A 13,780-nucleotide genomic window follows, 5' to 3' on the forward strand; every position below is an offset into this window, starting at 1 on the left:
AAAGCCATGAATGACGCAGACAAGTGACCAGGATAAAGTCCAAACGTGACCCAGATGGAAAACGGCCAACACCTCAAGGACAGAGTGTCAAAGCAAAGAGTTAGACACGCAAAGAACCCGAACAAAGTGCAAACATGACACAGACAACACAAAACAGCCATAGCTTCCATCAATGTGTGTAACTCACCTCTATGGATGTCAACAGCCTCTTTAATCGTCCACTGAAGATCTCGTCTCTCGGCATGTAAAAGAAAGAAAACGGCTACATCAACAAACAATCAAAGTCCCATGTCTTCAATTTATGTCAAAGCCATGAATGACGCAGACAAGTGACCAGGATAAAGTCCAAACGTGACCCAGATGGAAAACGGCCAACACCTCAAGGACAGAGTGTCAAAGCAAAGAGTTAGACATGCAAAGAACCCAAACAAAGTGCAAACATGACGCAGACAACACAAAACAGCCATAGCTTCCATCAATGTGTGTAACTCACCTCTATGGATGTCAACAGCCTCTTTAATCGTCCACTGAAGATCTCGTCTCTCGGCATGTAAAAGAAAGAAAACGGCTACATCAACAAACAATCAAAGTCCCATGTCTTCAATTTATGTCAAAGCCATGAATGACGCAGACAAGTGACCAGGATAAAGTCCAAACGTGACCCAGATGGAAAACGGCCAACACCTCAAGGACAGAGTGTCAAAGCAAAGAATTAGACATGCAAAGAACCCGAACAAAGTGCAAACATGACAAAGACAACACAAAACAGCCATAGCTTCCATCAATGTGTGTAACTCACCTCTATGGATGTCAACAGCCTCTTTTATGGTCCACTGAAGATCTCGTCTCTCGGCATGTAAAAGAAAGAAAACGGCTACATCAACAAACAATCAAAGTCCCATGTCTTCAATTTATGTCAAAGCCATGAATGACGCAGACAAGTGACCAGGATAAAGTCCAAACGTGACCCAGATGGAAAACGGCCAACACCTCAAGGACAGAGAGTGTCAAAGCAAAGAGTTAGACATGCAAAGAACCCGAACAAAGTGCAAACATGACACAGACAACACAAAACAGCCATAGCTTCCATCAATGTGTGTAACTCACCTCTATGGATGTCAACAGCCTCTTTTATGGTCCACTGAAGATCTCGTCTCTCGGCATGTAAAAGAAAGAAAACGGCTACATCAGCAAACAATCAAAGTCCCATGTCTTCAATTTATGTCAAAGCCATGAATGACGCAGACAAGTGACCAGGATAAAGTCCAAACGTGACCCAGATAGAAAACGGCCAACACCTCAAGGACAGAGTGTCAAAGCAAAGAGTTAGACATGCAAAGAACCCAAACAAAGTGCAAACATGACGCAGACAACACAAAACAGCCATAGCTTCCATCAATGTGTGTAACTCACCTCTATGGATGTCAACAGCCTCTTTAATCGTCCACTGAAGATCTCGTCTCTCGGCATGTAAAAGAAAGAAAACGGCTACATCAACAAACAATCAAAGTCCCATGTCTTCAATTTATGTCAAAGCCATGAATGACGCAGACAAGTGACCAGGATAAAGTCCAAACGTGACCCAGATGGAAAACGGCCAACACCTCAAGGACAGAGTGTCAAAGCAAAGAATTAGACATGCAAAGAACCCGAACAAAGTGCAAACATGACACAGACAACACAAAACAGCCATAGCTTCCATCAATGTGTGTAACTCACCTCTATGGATGTCAACAGCCTCTTTAATCGTCCACTGAAGATCTCGTCTCTCGGCATGTAAAAGAAAGAAAACGGCTACATCAACAAACAATCAAAGTCCCATGTCTTCAATTTATGTCAAAGCCAGGAATGACGCAGACAAGTGACCAGGATAAAGTCCAAACGTGACCCAGATGGAAAACGGCCAACACCTCAAGGACAGAATGTCAAAGCAAAGAGTTAGACATGCAAAGAACCCGAACAAAGTGCAAACATGACAAAGACAACACAAAACAGCCATAGCTTCAATCAATGTGTGTAACTCACCTCTATGGATGTCAACAGCCTCTTTAATCGTCCACTGAAGATCTCGTCTCTCGGCATGTAAAAGAAAGAAAACGGCTACATCAACAAACAATCAAAGTCCCATGTCTTCAATTTATGTCAAAGCCATGAATGACGCAGACAAGTGACCAGGATAAAGTCCAAACGTGACCCAGATGGAAAACGGCCAACACCTCAAGGACAGAGTGTCAAAGCAAAGAGTTAGACATGCAAAGAACCCGAACAAAGTGCAAACATGACAAAGACAACACAAAACAGCCATAGCTTCCATCAATGTGTGTAACTCACCTCTATGGATGTCAACAGCCTCTTTTATGGTCCACTGAAGATCTCGTCTCTCGGCATGTAAAAGAAAGAAAACGGCTACATCAACAAACAATCAAAGTCCCATGTCTTCAATTTATGTCAAAGCCATGAATGACGCAGACAAGTGACCAGGATAAAGTCCAAACGTGACCCAGATGGAAAACGGCCAAAACCTCAAGGACAGAGAGTGTCAAAGCAAAGAGTTAGACATGCAAAGAACCCGAACAAAGTGCAAACATGACACAGACAACACAAAACAGCCATAGCTTCCATCAATGTGTGTAACTCACCTCTATGGATGTCAACAGCCTCTTTAATCGTCCACTGAAGATCTCGTCTCTCGGCATGTAAAAGAAAGAAAACGGCTACATCAACAAACAATCAAAGTCCCATGTCTTCAATTTATGTCAAAGCCAGGAATGACGCAGACAAGTGACCAGGATAAAGTCCAAACGTGACCCAGATGGAAAACGGCCAACACCTCAAGGACAGAGTGTCAAAGCAAAGAGTTAGACATGCAAAGAACCCGAACAAAGTGCAAACATGACACAGACAACACAAAACAGCCATAGCTTCCATCAATGTGTGTAACTCACCTCTATGGATGTCAACAGCCTCTTTAATCGTCCACTGAAGATCTCGTCTCTCGGCATGTAAAAGAAAGAAAACGGCTACATCAGCAAACAATCAAAGTCCCATGTCTTCAATTTATGTCAAAGCCATGAATGACGCAGACAAGTGACCAGGATAAAGTCCAAACGTGACCCAGATGGAAAACGGCCAACACCTCAAGGACAGAGTGTCAAAGCAAAGAGTTAGACATGCAAAGAACCCGAACAAAGTGCAAACATGACACAGACAACACAAAACAGCCATAGCTTCCATTAATGTGTGTAACTCACCTCTATGGATGTCAACAGCCTCTTTAATCGTCCACTGAAGATCTCGTCTCTCGACATGTAAAAGAAAGAAAACGACTACATCAACAAACAATCAAAGTCCCATGTCTTCAATTTATGTCAAAGCCATGAATGACGCAGACAAGTGACCAGGATAAAGTCCAAACGTGACCCAGATGGAAAACGGCCAACACCTCAAGGACAGAGTGTCAAAGCAAAGAGTTAGACATGCAAAGAACCCGAACAAAGTGCAAACATGACACAGACAACACAAAACAGCCATAGCTTCCATCAATGTGTGTAACTCACCTCTATGGATGTCAACAGCCTCTTTAATCGTCCACTGAAGATCTCGTCTCTCGGCATGTAAAAGAAAGAAAACGGCTACATCAACAAACAATCAAAGTCCCATGTCTTCAATTTATGTCAAAGCCATGAATGACGCAGACGAGTGACCAGGATAAAGTCCAAATGTGACCCAGATGGAAAACAGCCAACACCTCAAGGACAGAGTGCGTCAAAGCAAAGATTTAGACATGCAAAGAACCCGAAGAACGTGCAAACATGACACAGACAACACAAAACAGCCATTGCCTCCATGAATGTGTGTGACTCACCTCTATGGATGTCAACAACTTGCCTCAGCAAGAACATCATCAAGAACAGCTCACATCCCGGTTCTCAGCTTTGTGATCTTTGCCCCGTGGAAGGAGTTACAGATGCATCAATGTGAGGACAAATAGACTGAAAAACTCTTTTTTTTTTTTTTTTTCCAGGCGCCCGTATAGCTCAACGCGTTAAGCGGACGAGCAGTGTACAAGGGGCTGGTCCCAGATGCAGCGGCCCGGGTTCGATTCCCGGTCGCGGCCCTTTGCTGCATGTGTTCCCCAACTCTTTTCCCCCCGTTTCCCGTCTCTCTCACTATGCCTAAATGAAGCCGAAAAAAATAATATTTTTTTTCCCTTTAAAAAAAAAAACAAAAAAAACAAAAAAAAAAACCCAGCTTCTTTCTGAGAGCCATCGCTACCTCATTCACTTTGCTACGAATCCTTTAAATAGGACAAGTTCTGCCTTCAGCTGCTTCCCCCTCCTTTTCGACCGGGGTGGAGCCCGTTCGGAGTTGGAGCCGGCGCCCGACTTGGCGCCGGTTTTTTGTGTTTCGACCACCGGAGCTGCGGCTCCGGGCTCCAAAAACTGGGGCCGTTTCGGGCACCAACTCGTTGCTGGGCCAGAGGTGGCCAGAGTTGAGAGCCGAGCATGTCACGGGCAGAAGGCGGGGTGACATCTAAAAACATCTAAAAAGATAAACATAGATATGATCATCAACTTATTGCGCGTGTTTAACCGCTAAGTAATCAATGCAAGCGTAGTCGAAGCTAAGTAGCTAAGCTAACGCTAGCACGTTTACTGTTAAGTATCCAAACGTCTTTGATAATTACCTTTCTTCTCAAACGTGAACGCCGGGCATTGGAACGGCGACGCCGATGAGTAACCCCTAACAGAAGGTTTTGCTGTTCAGCGATGGCGAGACACACTCGCAAAGCCACGTACACCACTCCAAAGAAGCCCTCCATTGTTGTTGTGTGGGTTTCCGTACGGCGTGAACGCTGTTGAACGGCTACGTACGCAGTGACGTACACACGTTTTGTGGTGGCGCAATGACGCAGCTCCAACTTTGCTCCTTGAGTGGAAACACAAACCCGTTCTGGGGCGGCAGGGTTTTAGTTACAAAAACACTAACAAACATGCCAACTATGTGCAGAACTCACCACACGAGAAAGGAGAAGGAGGACTCCACCTGGTCGGAGGACGGCTGGGGAAAACGCAAACTGCTCGCTCTCCGGAGACACTGGACAGGAGGAATGATCCGCACAGCTTCGGAGGAAGAGTGCGAATGATCGACACAGCCACAGCGCCGGCCTTTTAAGCGGAAATGACAAACGAGCTGCACCTGCACAGCTCATTCAACTCATCCAGCGCAGCTGCAGCTCATCCTCTCATTAGCACTGTGGCACAGAAACTCCCTTGAAACACACGTGAAGTTGATTTTTCTCCTGATTAGATCATTGCTTGTGTTGGATAAAATTAAATTATAGACCGACATACCGTCTGTGTTTTTCACAAGTTAGGATAAGATAAGATAAAACATTATTAATCCTGTCTTTTGCAGACATTGCTCAGAAAACAAAATATCTAGTAGAAAAGCAATAAGCTACAAGAATGAGACATGACTGAAAATTAAACACAGCTCCAACAATGCTGTAAAATAGAAAAGTTAGAAGTAATTCTGGCAATTTACTGTGGCGGTAAAGAAATGCCACACATGATAATGAAATATTGGACATGAAATTGGAATATTGCTCATGAAAAACTGAATGCCTAGAATCGGAGCGCCGTAAACCTTTTTGCTTCAAACATTAGGCAGACAAAAGCCGATCGCATCTTAAAAACCAAGAAACATTCATCCTGGCTGAGTATTCTTCTTCCCATCTAGAAACACACACAAAGCACAAGTTTTACATGGAGACGGAAACAAAAACAAAACAAAAACTGAGCTGTTTGAAGCAAAAGAAGCAATCAAAGTGATCACAGAACATTCACAGACTATCAAACAGGCCCTCTGAGCCTCTAAACCTCACTGAGTATGTTCTATCAAGAAAACACAAACCACCAACATGACACCATTCATCAGACAGAAACAGAGATAATGTAGGATTTTCCATCTGCAAAATGAACCAAATCTCAATCTAAAAATGTGATAATTCATCAAATTCACTGTATTCTGCTTCTAAACATTTATCAAAAACAAAAAAAAGATTTTGTAAGTGGTGGATTTGTAGTAGGATTGCGATCGTGTGATCGTCACTAACATCAAAAACATCAGTAAAACTTTAGAATGCAGTGAAAAATGAGCCCACAGTGAAGAAAAAAAGCTTTTACGGTGAACAGAGAAGCCAGGAACTCCCCTCCATAGGTAGGTCGGGTATAGTTAGCTCTAGATTTTAACCTATAATGGTTTTCTGTGTCATGTAGGGAATGCTTAGTCCTGCTTTACAGAGACATAAAGCTGACTAGACATGAACAGATCTCCTTAGATGGACCTGGAGCTTTTCCTCTGACCCCTATTCTTGGATTCTTACATAACATGCTGAGCAGCTTCAAACACACTCCACTGTTACCTCCAAACTAAAAAGCTTAAGCAAACTGATAGCATTAATAAGGTGAGTTTGTTTTCACTCAGCCTCATGCTCAGAGACCTTCAAGCCAGACAGGAACCTTTTTAAAGAGGTTTTAGTGTCTTAACCTTAACTAGACCTTAAAGTGTATGAGATCGTAGAAAGAGCAGAAAGAAGCTGGACTCTGAAAGTAACAAAAACCCTTCAGGTGTTTCTCCAAAGTCACTCTTCTGAAACACATGAATGAATGAGTTGTATACTGGATAAGTATGGGACGTGACATTTTGAAAACACAATAGTGTATGCAAACTTTCTGGAGTGTTTTTCACGGCCTTCTTTACATTATTTCATCATATGGCATGTTTTTACAACATGTTGAAAAATCATGCATTTTTTTTGCGCCAAAATTCATGATGATTTTTCTTACAAAGAAACCCTTACCACAGTGTTCTTCACGGCCTCCTTGACTTTATTTCATCATATGGCATGTTTTCACAACATGTTGAAAAATCACATTTTTTTTTCAACATAGTATACTATGGAGGTTTTTTTTGCGCCAAAATTCATGATGATTTTTATTTCAAAGAAAACCTTACCATAGTGTTTTTCACGGCCTCCTTTACATTATTTCATCATATGGTATGTTTTTACAACATGTTGAAAAATGACATTTTTCGACATAGTATACTATGGCTTTTTTTTTTTTCCCCAAAATTCATGATGATTTTTTTTTCGTAGGAAACCTTTCTGGAGTGTTTTTCATGGCCTTCTTTACATTATGGCATGTTTTTACAACATGTTTAAAAATGACATTTTTCAACATAGTATACTATGGCGTTTTTTTTGCGCCAAAATTCATGATGATTTTTATTTCAAAGAAAATCTTACCATAGTGTTTTTCACGGCCTCCTTTACATTATTTCATCATATGGTATGTTTTTACATGTTGAAAAATGACATTTTTCGACATACTATACTATGGCATTTTTTTTGCACCAAAATTCATGATGATTTTTCTTACAAAGAAACCCTTACCATAGTGTTCTTCACGGCCTCCTTGACTTTATTTCATCATATGGCATGTTTTCACAACATGTTGAAAAATCAAATTTTTTTTTTCGACATAGTATACTATGGCGTTTTTTTGTGCCAAAATTCATGATGATTTTTTTTTTTTCAAAGAAAACCTTTCTGGAGTGTTTTTCACGGCCTTCTTTACATTATGGCATGTTTTTACAACATGTTTAAAAATGACATTTTTCAACATAGTATACTATGGCGTTTTTTTTGCACCAAAATTCATGATGATTTTTCTTACAAAGAAACCCTTACCATAGTGTTCTTCACGGCCTCCTTGACTTTATTTCATCATATGGCATGTTTTCACAACATGTTGAAAAATCACATTTTTTTTTCAACATAGTATACTATAGAGGTTTTTTTTGCGCCAAAATTCATGATGATTTTTATTTCAAAGAAAACCTTACCATAGTGTTTTTCACGGCCTCCTTTACATTATTTCATCATATGGTATGTTTTTACAACATGTTGAAAAATGACATTTTTCGACATAGTATACTATGGCTTTTTTTTTTTTCCCCAAAATTCATGATGATTTTTTTTTCGTAGGAAACCTTTCTGGAGTGTTTTTCACGGCCTTCTTTACATTATGGCATGTTTTTACAACATGTTTAAAAATGACATTTTTCAACATAGTATACTATGGCGTTTTTTTTGCGCCAAAATTCATGATGATTTTTATTTCAAAGAAAATCTTACCATAGTGTTTTTCACGGCCTCCTTTACATTATTTCATCATATGGTATGTTTTTACAACATGTTGAAAAATGACATTTTTCGACATACTATACTATGGCATTTTTTTTGCACCAAAATTCATGATGATTTTTCTTACAAAGAAACCCTTACCATAGTGTTCTTCACGGCCTCCTTGACTTTATTTCATCATATGGCATGTTTTCACAACATGTTGAAAAATCAAATTTTTTTTTTCGACATAGTATACTATGGCGTTTTTTTGTGCCAAAATTCATGATGATTTTTTTTTTTTCAAAGAAAACCTTTCTGGAGTGTTTTTCACGGCCTTCTTTACATTATGGCATGTTTTTACAACATGTTTAAAAATGACATTTTTCAACATAGTATACTATGGCGTTTTTTTTGCGCCAAAATTCATGATGATTTTTATTTCAAAGAAAATCTTACCATAGTGTTTTTTACGGCCTCCTTTACATTATTTCATCATATGGTATGTTTTTACAACATGTTGAAAAATGACATTTTTCGACATACTATACTATGGCATTTTTTTTGCACCAAAATTCATGATGATTTTTCTTACAAAGAAACCCTTACCATAGTGCTCTTCACGGCCTCCTTGACTTTATTTCATCATATGGCATGTTTTCACAACATGTTGAAAAATCAAATTTTTTTTTTCGACATAGTATACTGTGGCGTTTTTTTGTGCCAAAATTCATGATGATTTTTTTTTTTCAAAGAAAACCTTTCTGGAGTGTTTTTCACGGCCTTCTTTACATTATGGCATGTTTTTACAACATGTTTAAAAATGACATTTTTCGACATAGTATACTATGGCGTTTTTTTTGCGCCAAAATTCATGATGATTTTTATTTCAAAGAAAATCTTACCATAGTGTTTTTCACGGCCTCCTTTACATTATTTCATCATATGGTATGTTTTTACAACATGTTGAAAAATGACATTTTTCAACATACTATACTATGGCATTTTTTTTGCACCAAAATTCATGATGATTTTTCTTACAAAGAAACCCTTACCATAGTGTTCTTCACGGCCTCCTTGACTTTATTTCATCATATGGCATGTTTTCACAACATGTTGAAAAATCAAATTTTTTTTTTCGACATAGTATACTATGGCGTTTTTTTGTGCCAAAATTCATGATGATTTTTTTTTTCAAAGAAAAACTTTCTGGAGTGTTTTTCACAGCCTGCTTTACATTATTTCATCATATGGCATGTTTTTACAACATGTTGAAAAATGACATTTTTCGACATAGTATACTATGGCGTTTTTTTTTGCGCCAAAATTCATGATGATTTTTATTTCAAAGAAAACCTTACCATAGTGTTTTTCACGGCCTCCTTGACATTATTTCATCATACGGCATGTTTTCACATGTTGAAAAATCACATTTTTATTTCGACATAGTATACTATGGTGTTTTTTTTGCACCAAAATTCATGATGTTTTTTTTTTTTTCAAAGAAAAACTTTCTGGAGTGTTTTTCACAGCCTGCTTTACATTATTTCATCATATGGCATGTTTTTACAACATGTTGAAAAATGACATTTTTCGACATACTATACTATGGCATTTTTTTTTGCACCAAAATTCATGATGATTTTTCTTACAAAGAAACCCTTACCATAGTGTTCTTCACGGCCTCCTTGACTTTATTTCATCATATGGCATGTTTTCACAACATGTTGAAAAATCAAATTTTTTTTTCGACATAGTATACTATGGCGTTTTTTTGTGCCAAAATGCATGATGATTTTTTTTTTTCAAAGAAAAACTTTCTGGAGTGTTTTTCACAGCCTGCTTTACATTATTTCATCATATGGCATGTTTTTACAACATGTTGAAAAATGACATTTTTCGACATAGTATACTATGGCTTTTTTTTTTCCCCCAAAATTCATGATGACTTTTTTTCGTAGAAAACCTTTCTGGAGTGTTTTTCACGGCCTCCTTTACATTATTTCATCATATGGCATGTTTTCACAACATGTTGAAAAATCGCATTTTTATTTCGACATAGTATACTATGGAGTTTTTTTCCGCCAAAATTCATGATCATTTTTTTTTCGTAGAAAACCTTTCTGGAGTGTTTTTCACGGCCTTCTTTACATTATTTCATCATATGGCATGTTTTTACAACATGTTGAAAAATCACATTTTTTCAACATGTTGTAAAAACATGCCATATGATGAAATAATGTAAAGGGGGCTGTGAAAAACACTCCAGAAAGGCTTTCCTTCAAAAAAAAAAATCGTCATGAATTTTGGCGCAAAAAAATGCCATAGTATACTATGTCGAAAAATGTCATTTTTCAACATTTTGTAAAAACATGCAATATGATGAAATAATGTAAAGGAGGTTGTGAAAAACACTCCAGAAAGGTTTTCTTTGAAAAAAAAATCATCATGAATTTTGGCACAAAAAAAAACGCCATCGTAAAAATGTCATTTTTCAACATGTGAAAACATGCCAAATGATGAAATAATGTAAAGGAGGCCGTGAAAAACAATCGAGAAAGGCTTTCCTTCAAAAAAAAAAATCATCATGAATTTTGGCGCAAAAAAACCTCCATAGTATACTATGTCGAAAAATGTCATTTTTCAACATGTTGTGAAAACATGCCAATTGATGACATAAAGTAGAGGAGGCCGTGAAAAACACTCCAGAAAGGTTTTCTTTGGAAAAAAAATCATCATGAATTTTCGCACAAAAAAAACGCCTTACTATACTATGTCGAAAAAAATGCGATTTTTCAACATGTTGTAAAAACGTGCCATATGATGAAATAATGTAAAGGAGGCCCTGAATAACACTCCAGAAAGGTTTTCTTTGAAAAAAAATTCATCATGAATTTTGGCGCAAAAAAACGCCATAGTATACTATGTCGAAAAATGTCATTTTTCAACATGTAAAAACATGCAATATGATGAAATTGATTGAAAGCAATCGTATACTATGTCAAAAAAAATCACATTTTTTTTCGACATAGTATACTATGGCGTTTTTTTTGCGCCAAAATTCATGATGATTTTTATTTCAAAGAAAATCTTACCATAGTGTTTTTCACGGCCTCCTTTACATTATTTCATCATATGGTATGTTTTTACAACATGTTGAAAAATGACATTTTTCAACATACTATACTATGGCATTTTTTTTGCACCAAAATTCATGATGATTTTTCTTACAAAGAAACCCTTACCATAGTGTTCTTCACGGCCTCCTTGACTTTATCTCATCATATGGCATGTTTTCACAACATGTTGAAAAATCAAATTTTTTTTTTCGACATAGTATACTATGGCGTTTTTTTGTGCCAAAATTCATGATGATTTTTTTTTTCAAAGAAAAACTTTCTGGAGTGTTTTTCACAGCCTGCTTTACAGTATTTCATCATATGGCATGTTTTTACAACATGTTGAAAAATGACATTTTTCGACATAGTATACTATGGCGTTTTTTTTTTGCGCCAAAATTCATGATGATTTTTATTTCAAAGAAAACCTTACCATAGTGTTTTTCACGGCCTCCTTGACATTATTTCATCATATGGCATGTTTTCACATGTTGAAAAATCACATTTTTATTTCGACATAGTATACTATGGTGTTTTTTTTGCACCAAAATTCATGATGTTTTTTTTTTTTCAAAGAAAAACTTTCTGGAGTGTTTTTCACAGCCTGCTTTACATTATTTCATCATATGGCATGTTTTTACAACATGTTGAAAAATGACATTTTTCGACATACTATACTATGGCATTTTTTTTGCACCAAAATTCATGATGATTTTTCTTACAAAGAAACCCTTACCATAGTGTTCTTCACGGCCTCCTTGACTTTATTTCATCATATGGCATGTTTTCACAACATGTTGAAAAATCAAATTTTTTTTTTCGACAGTATACTATGGCGTTTTTTTGTGCCAAAATTCATGATGATTTTTTTTTTTTCAAAGAAAAACTTTCTGGAGTGTTTTTCACGGCCTCCTTTACATTATTTCATCATATGGCATGTTTTTACAACATGTTGAAAAATGACATTTTTCGACATAGTATACTATGGCGTTTTTTTTTGCGCCAAAATTCATGATGATTTTTATTTCAAAGAAAACCTTACCATAGTGTTTTTCACGGCCTCCTTGACATTATTTCATCATATGGCATGTTTTCACATGTTGAAAAATCACATTTTTATTTCGACATAGTATACTATGGTGTTTTTTTTGCACCAAAATTCATGATGTTTTTTTTTTTTCAAAGAAAAGCTTTCTGGAGTGTTTTTCACAGCCTGCTTTACATTATTTCATCATATGGCATGTTTTTACAACATGTTGAAAAATGACATTTTTCGACATACTATACTATGGCATTTTTTTTGCACCAAAATTCATGATGATTTTTCTTACAAAGAAACCCTTACCATAGTGTTCTTCACGGCCTCCTTGACTTTATTTCATCATATGGCATGTTTTCACAACATGTTGAAAAATCAAATTTTTTTTTTCGACATAGTATACTATGGCGTTTTTTTGTGCCAAAATTCATGATGATTTTTTTTTTTTCAAAGAAAAACTTTTTGGAGTGTTTTTCACGGCCTCCTTTACATTATTTCATCATATGGCATGTTTTTACAACATGTTGAAAAATGACATTTTTCGACATAGTATACTATGGCGTTTTTTTTTGCGCCAAAATTCATGATGATTTTTATTTCAAAGAAAACCTTACCATAGTGTTTTTCACGGCCTCCTTGACATTATTTCATCATATGGCATGTTTTCACATGTTGAAAAATCACATTTTTATTTCGACATAGTATACTATGGTGTTTTTTTTGCACCAAAATTCATGATGTTTTTTTTTTTTTCAAAGAAAAACTTTCTGGAGTGTTTTTCACAGCCTGCTTTACATTATTTCATCATATGGCATGTTTTTACAACATGTTGAAAAATGACATTTTTCGACATAGTATACTATGGCTTTTTTTTTTCCCCCAAAATTCATGATGACTTTTTTTCGTAGAAAACCTTTCTGGAGTGTTTTTCACGGCCTCCTTTACATTATTTCATCATATGGCATGTTTTTACAACATGTTGAAAAATCACATTTTTTCAACATGTTGTAAAAACATGCCATATGATGAAAAATCACATTTTTTCAACATGTTGTAAAAACATGCCATATGATGAAATAATGTAAAGGGGGCTGTGAAAAACACTCCAGAAAGGTTTTCTTTGAAAAAAAAATCATCATGAATTTTGGGGGAAAAAAAAAAGCCATAGTATACTATGTCGAAAAATGTCATTTTTCAACATGTTGTAAAAACATGCCATATGATGAAATAATGTAAAGCAGGCTGTGAAAAACACTCCAGAAAGGTTTTCTTTGAAAAAAAAAAAATCATCATGAATTTTGGCGCAAAAAAAACGCCATAGTATACTATGTCGAAAAATGTCATTTTTCAACATTTTGTAAAAACATGCAATATGATGAAATAATGTAAAGGAGGTTGTGAAAAACACTCCAGAAAGGTTTTCTTTGAAAA

General features: G+C 36.6%; 1 long non-coding RNA gene across 2 annotated transcripts in view; it reads right to left on the minus strand.

Annotated features, from left to right (window-relative positions):
- LOC129348163 (uncharacterized) overlaps positions 1-5,427 on the minus strand; it is a 6,152-nt gene extending 725 nt beyond the window's left edge. The window contains exons 1-3 of one of the 2 annotated variants that reach the window (XR_008600642.1): positions 5,018-5,353; positions 4,688-4,953; positions 11-4,543 (exon numbers count right to left, since the gene is read on the minus strand). This is a non-coding gene — a long non-coding RNA (uncharacterized LOC129348163). Of the gene's footprint in view, positions 1-10; positions 4,544-4,687 lie in introns of those variants that run through there. The other variant, XR_008600643.1, reaches the window with a different exon arrangement.
- Between the last annotated feature and the right edge of the window lie 8,353 nt (positions 5,428-13,780).

This window comes from Amphiprion ocellaris, chromosome 23 (assembly GCF_022539595.1).
Source record: "Amphiprion ocellaris isolate individual 3 ecotype Okinawa chromosome 23, ASM2253959v1, whole genome shotgun sequence".
In the NCBI taxonomy this organism is placed as follows: Eukaryota; Metazoa; Chordata; class Actinopteri; family Pomacentridae; genus Amphiprion; species Amphiprion ocellaris.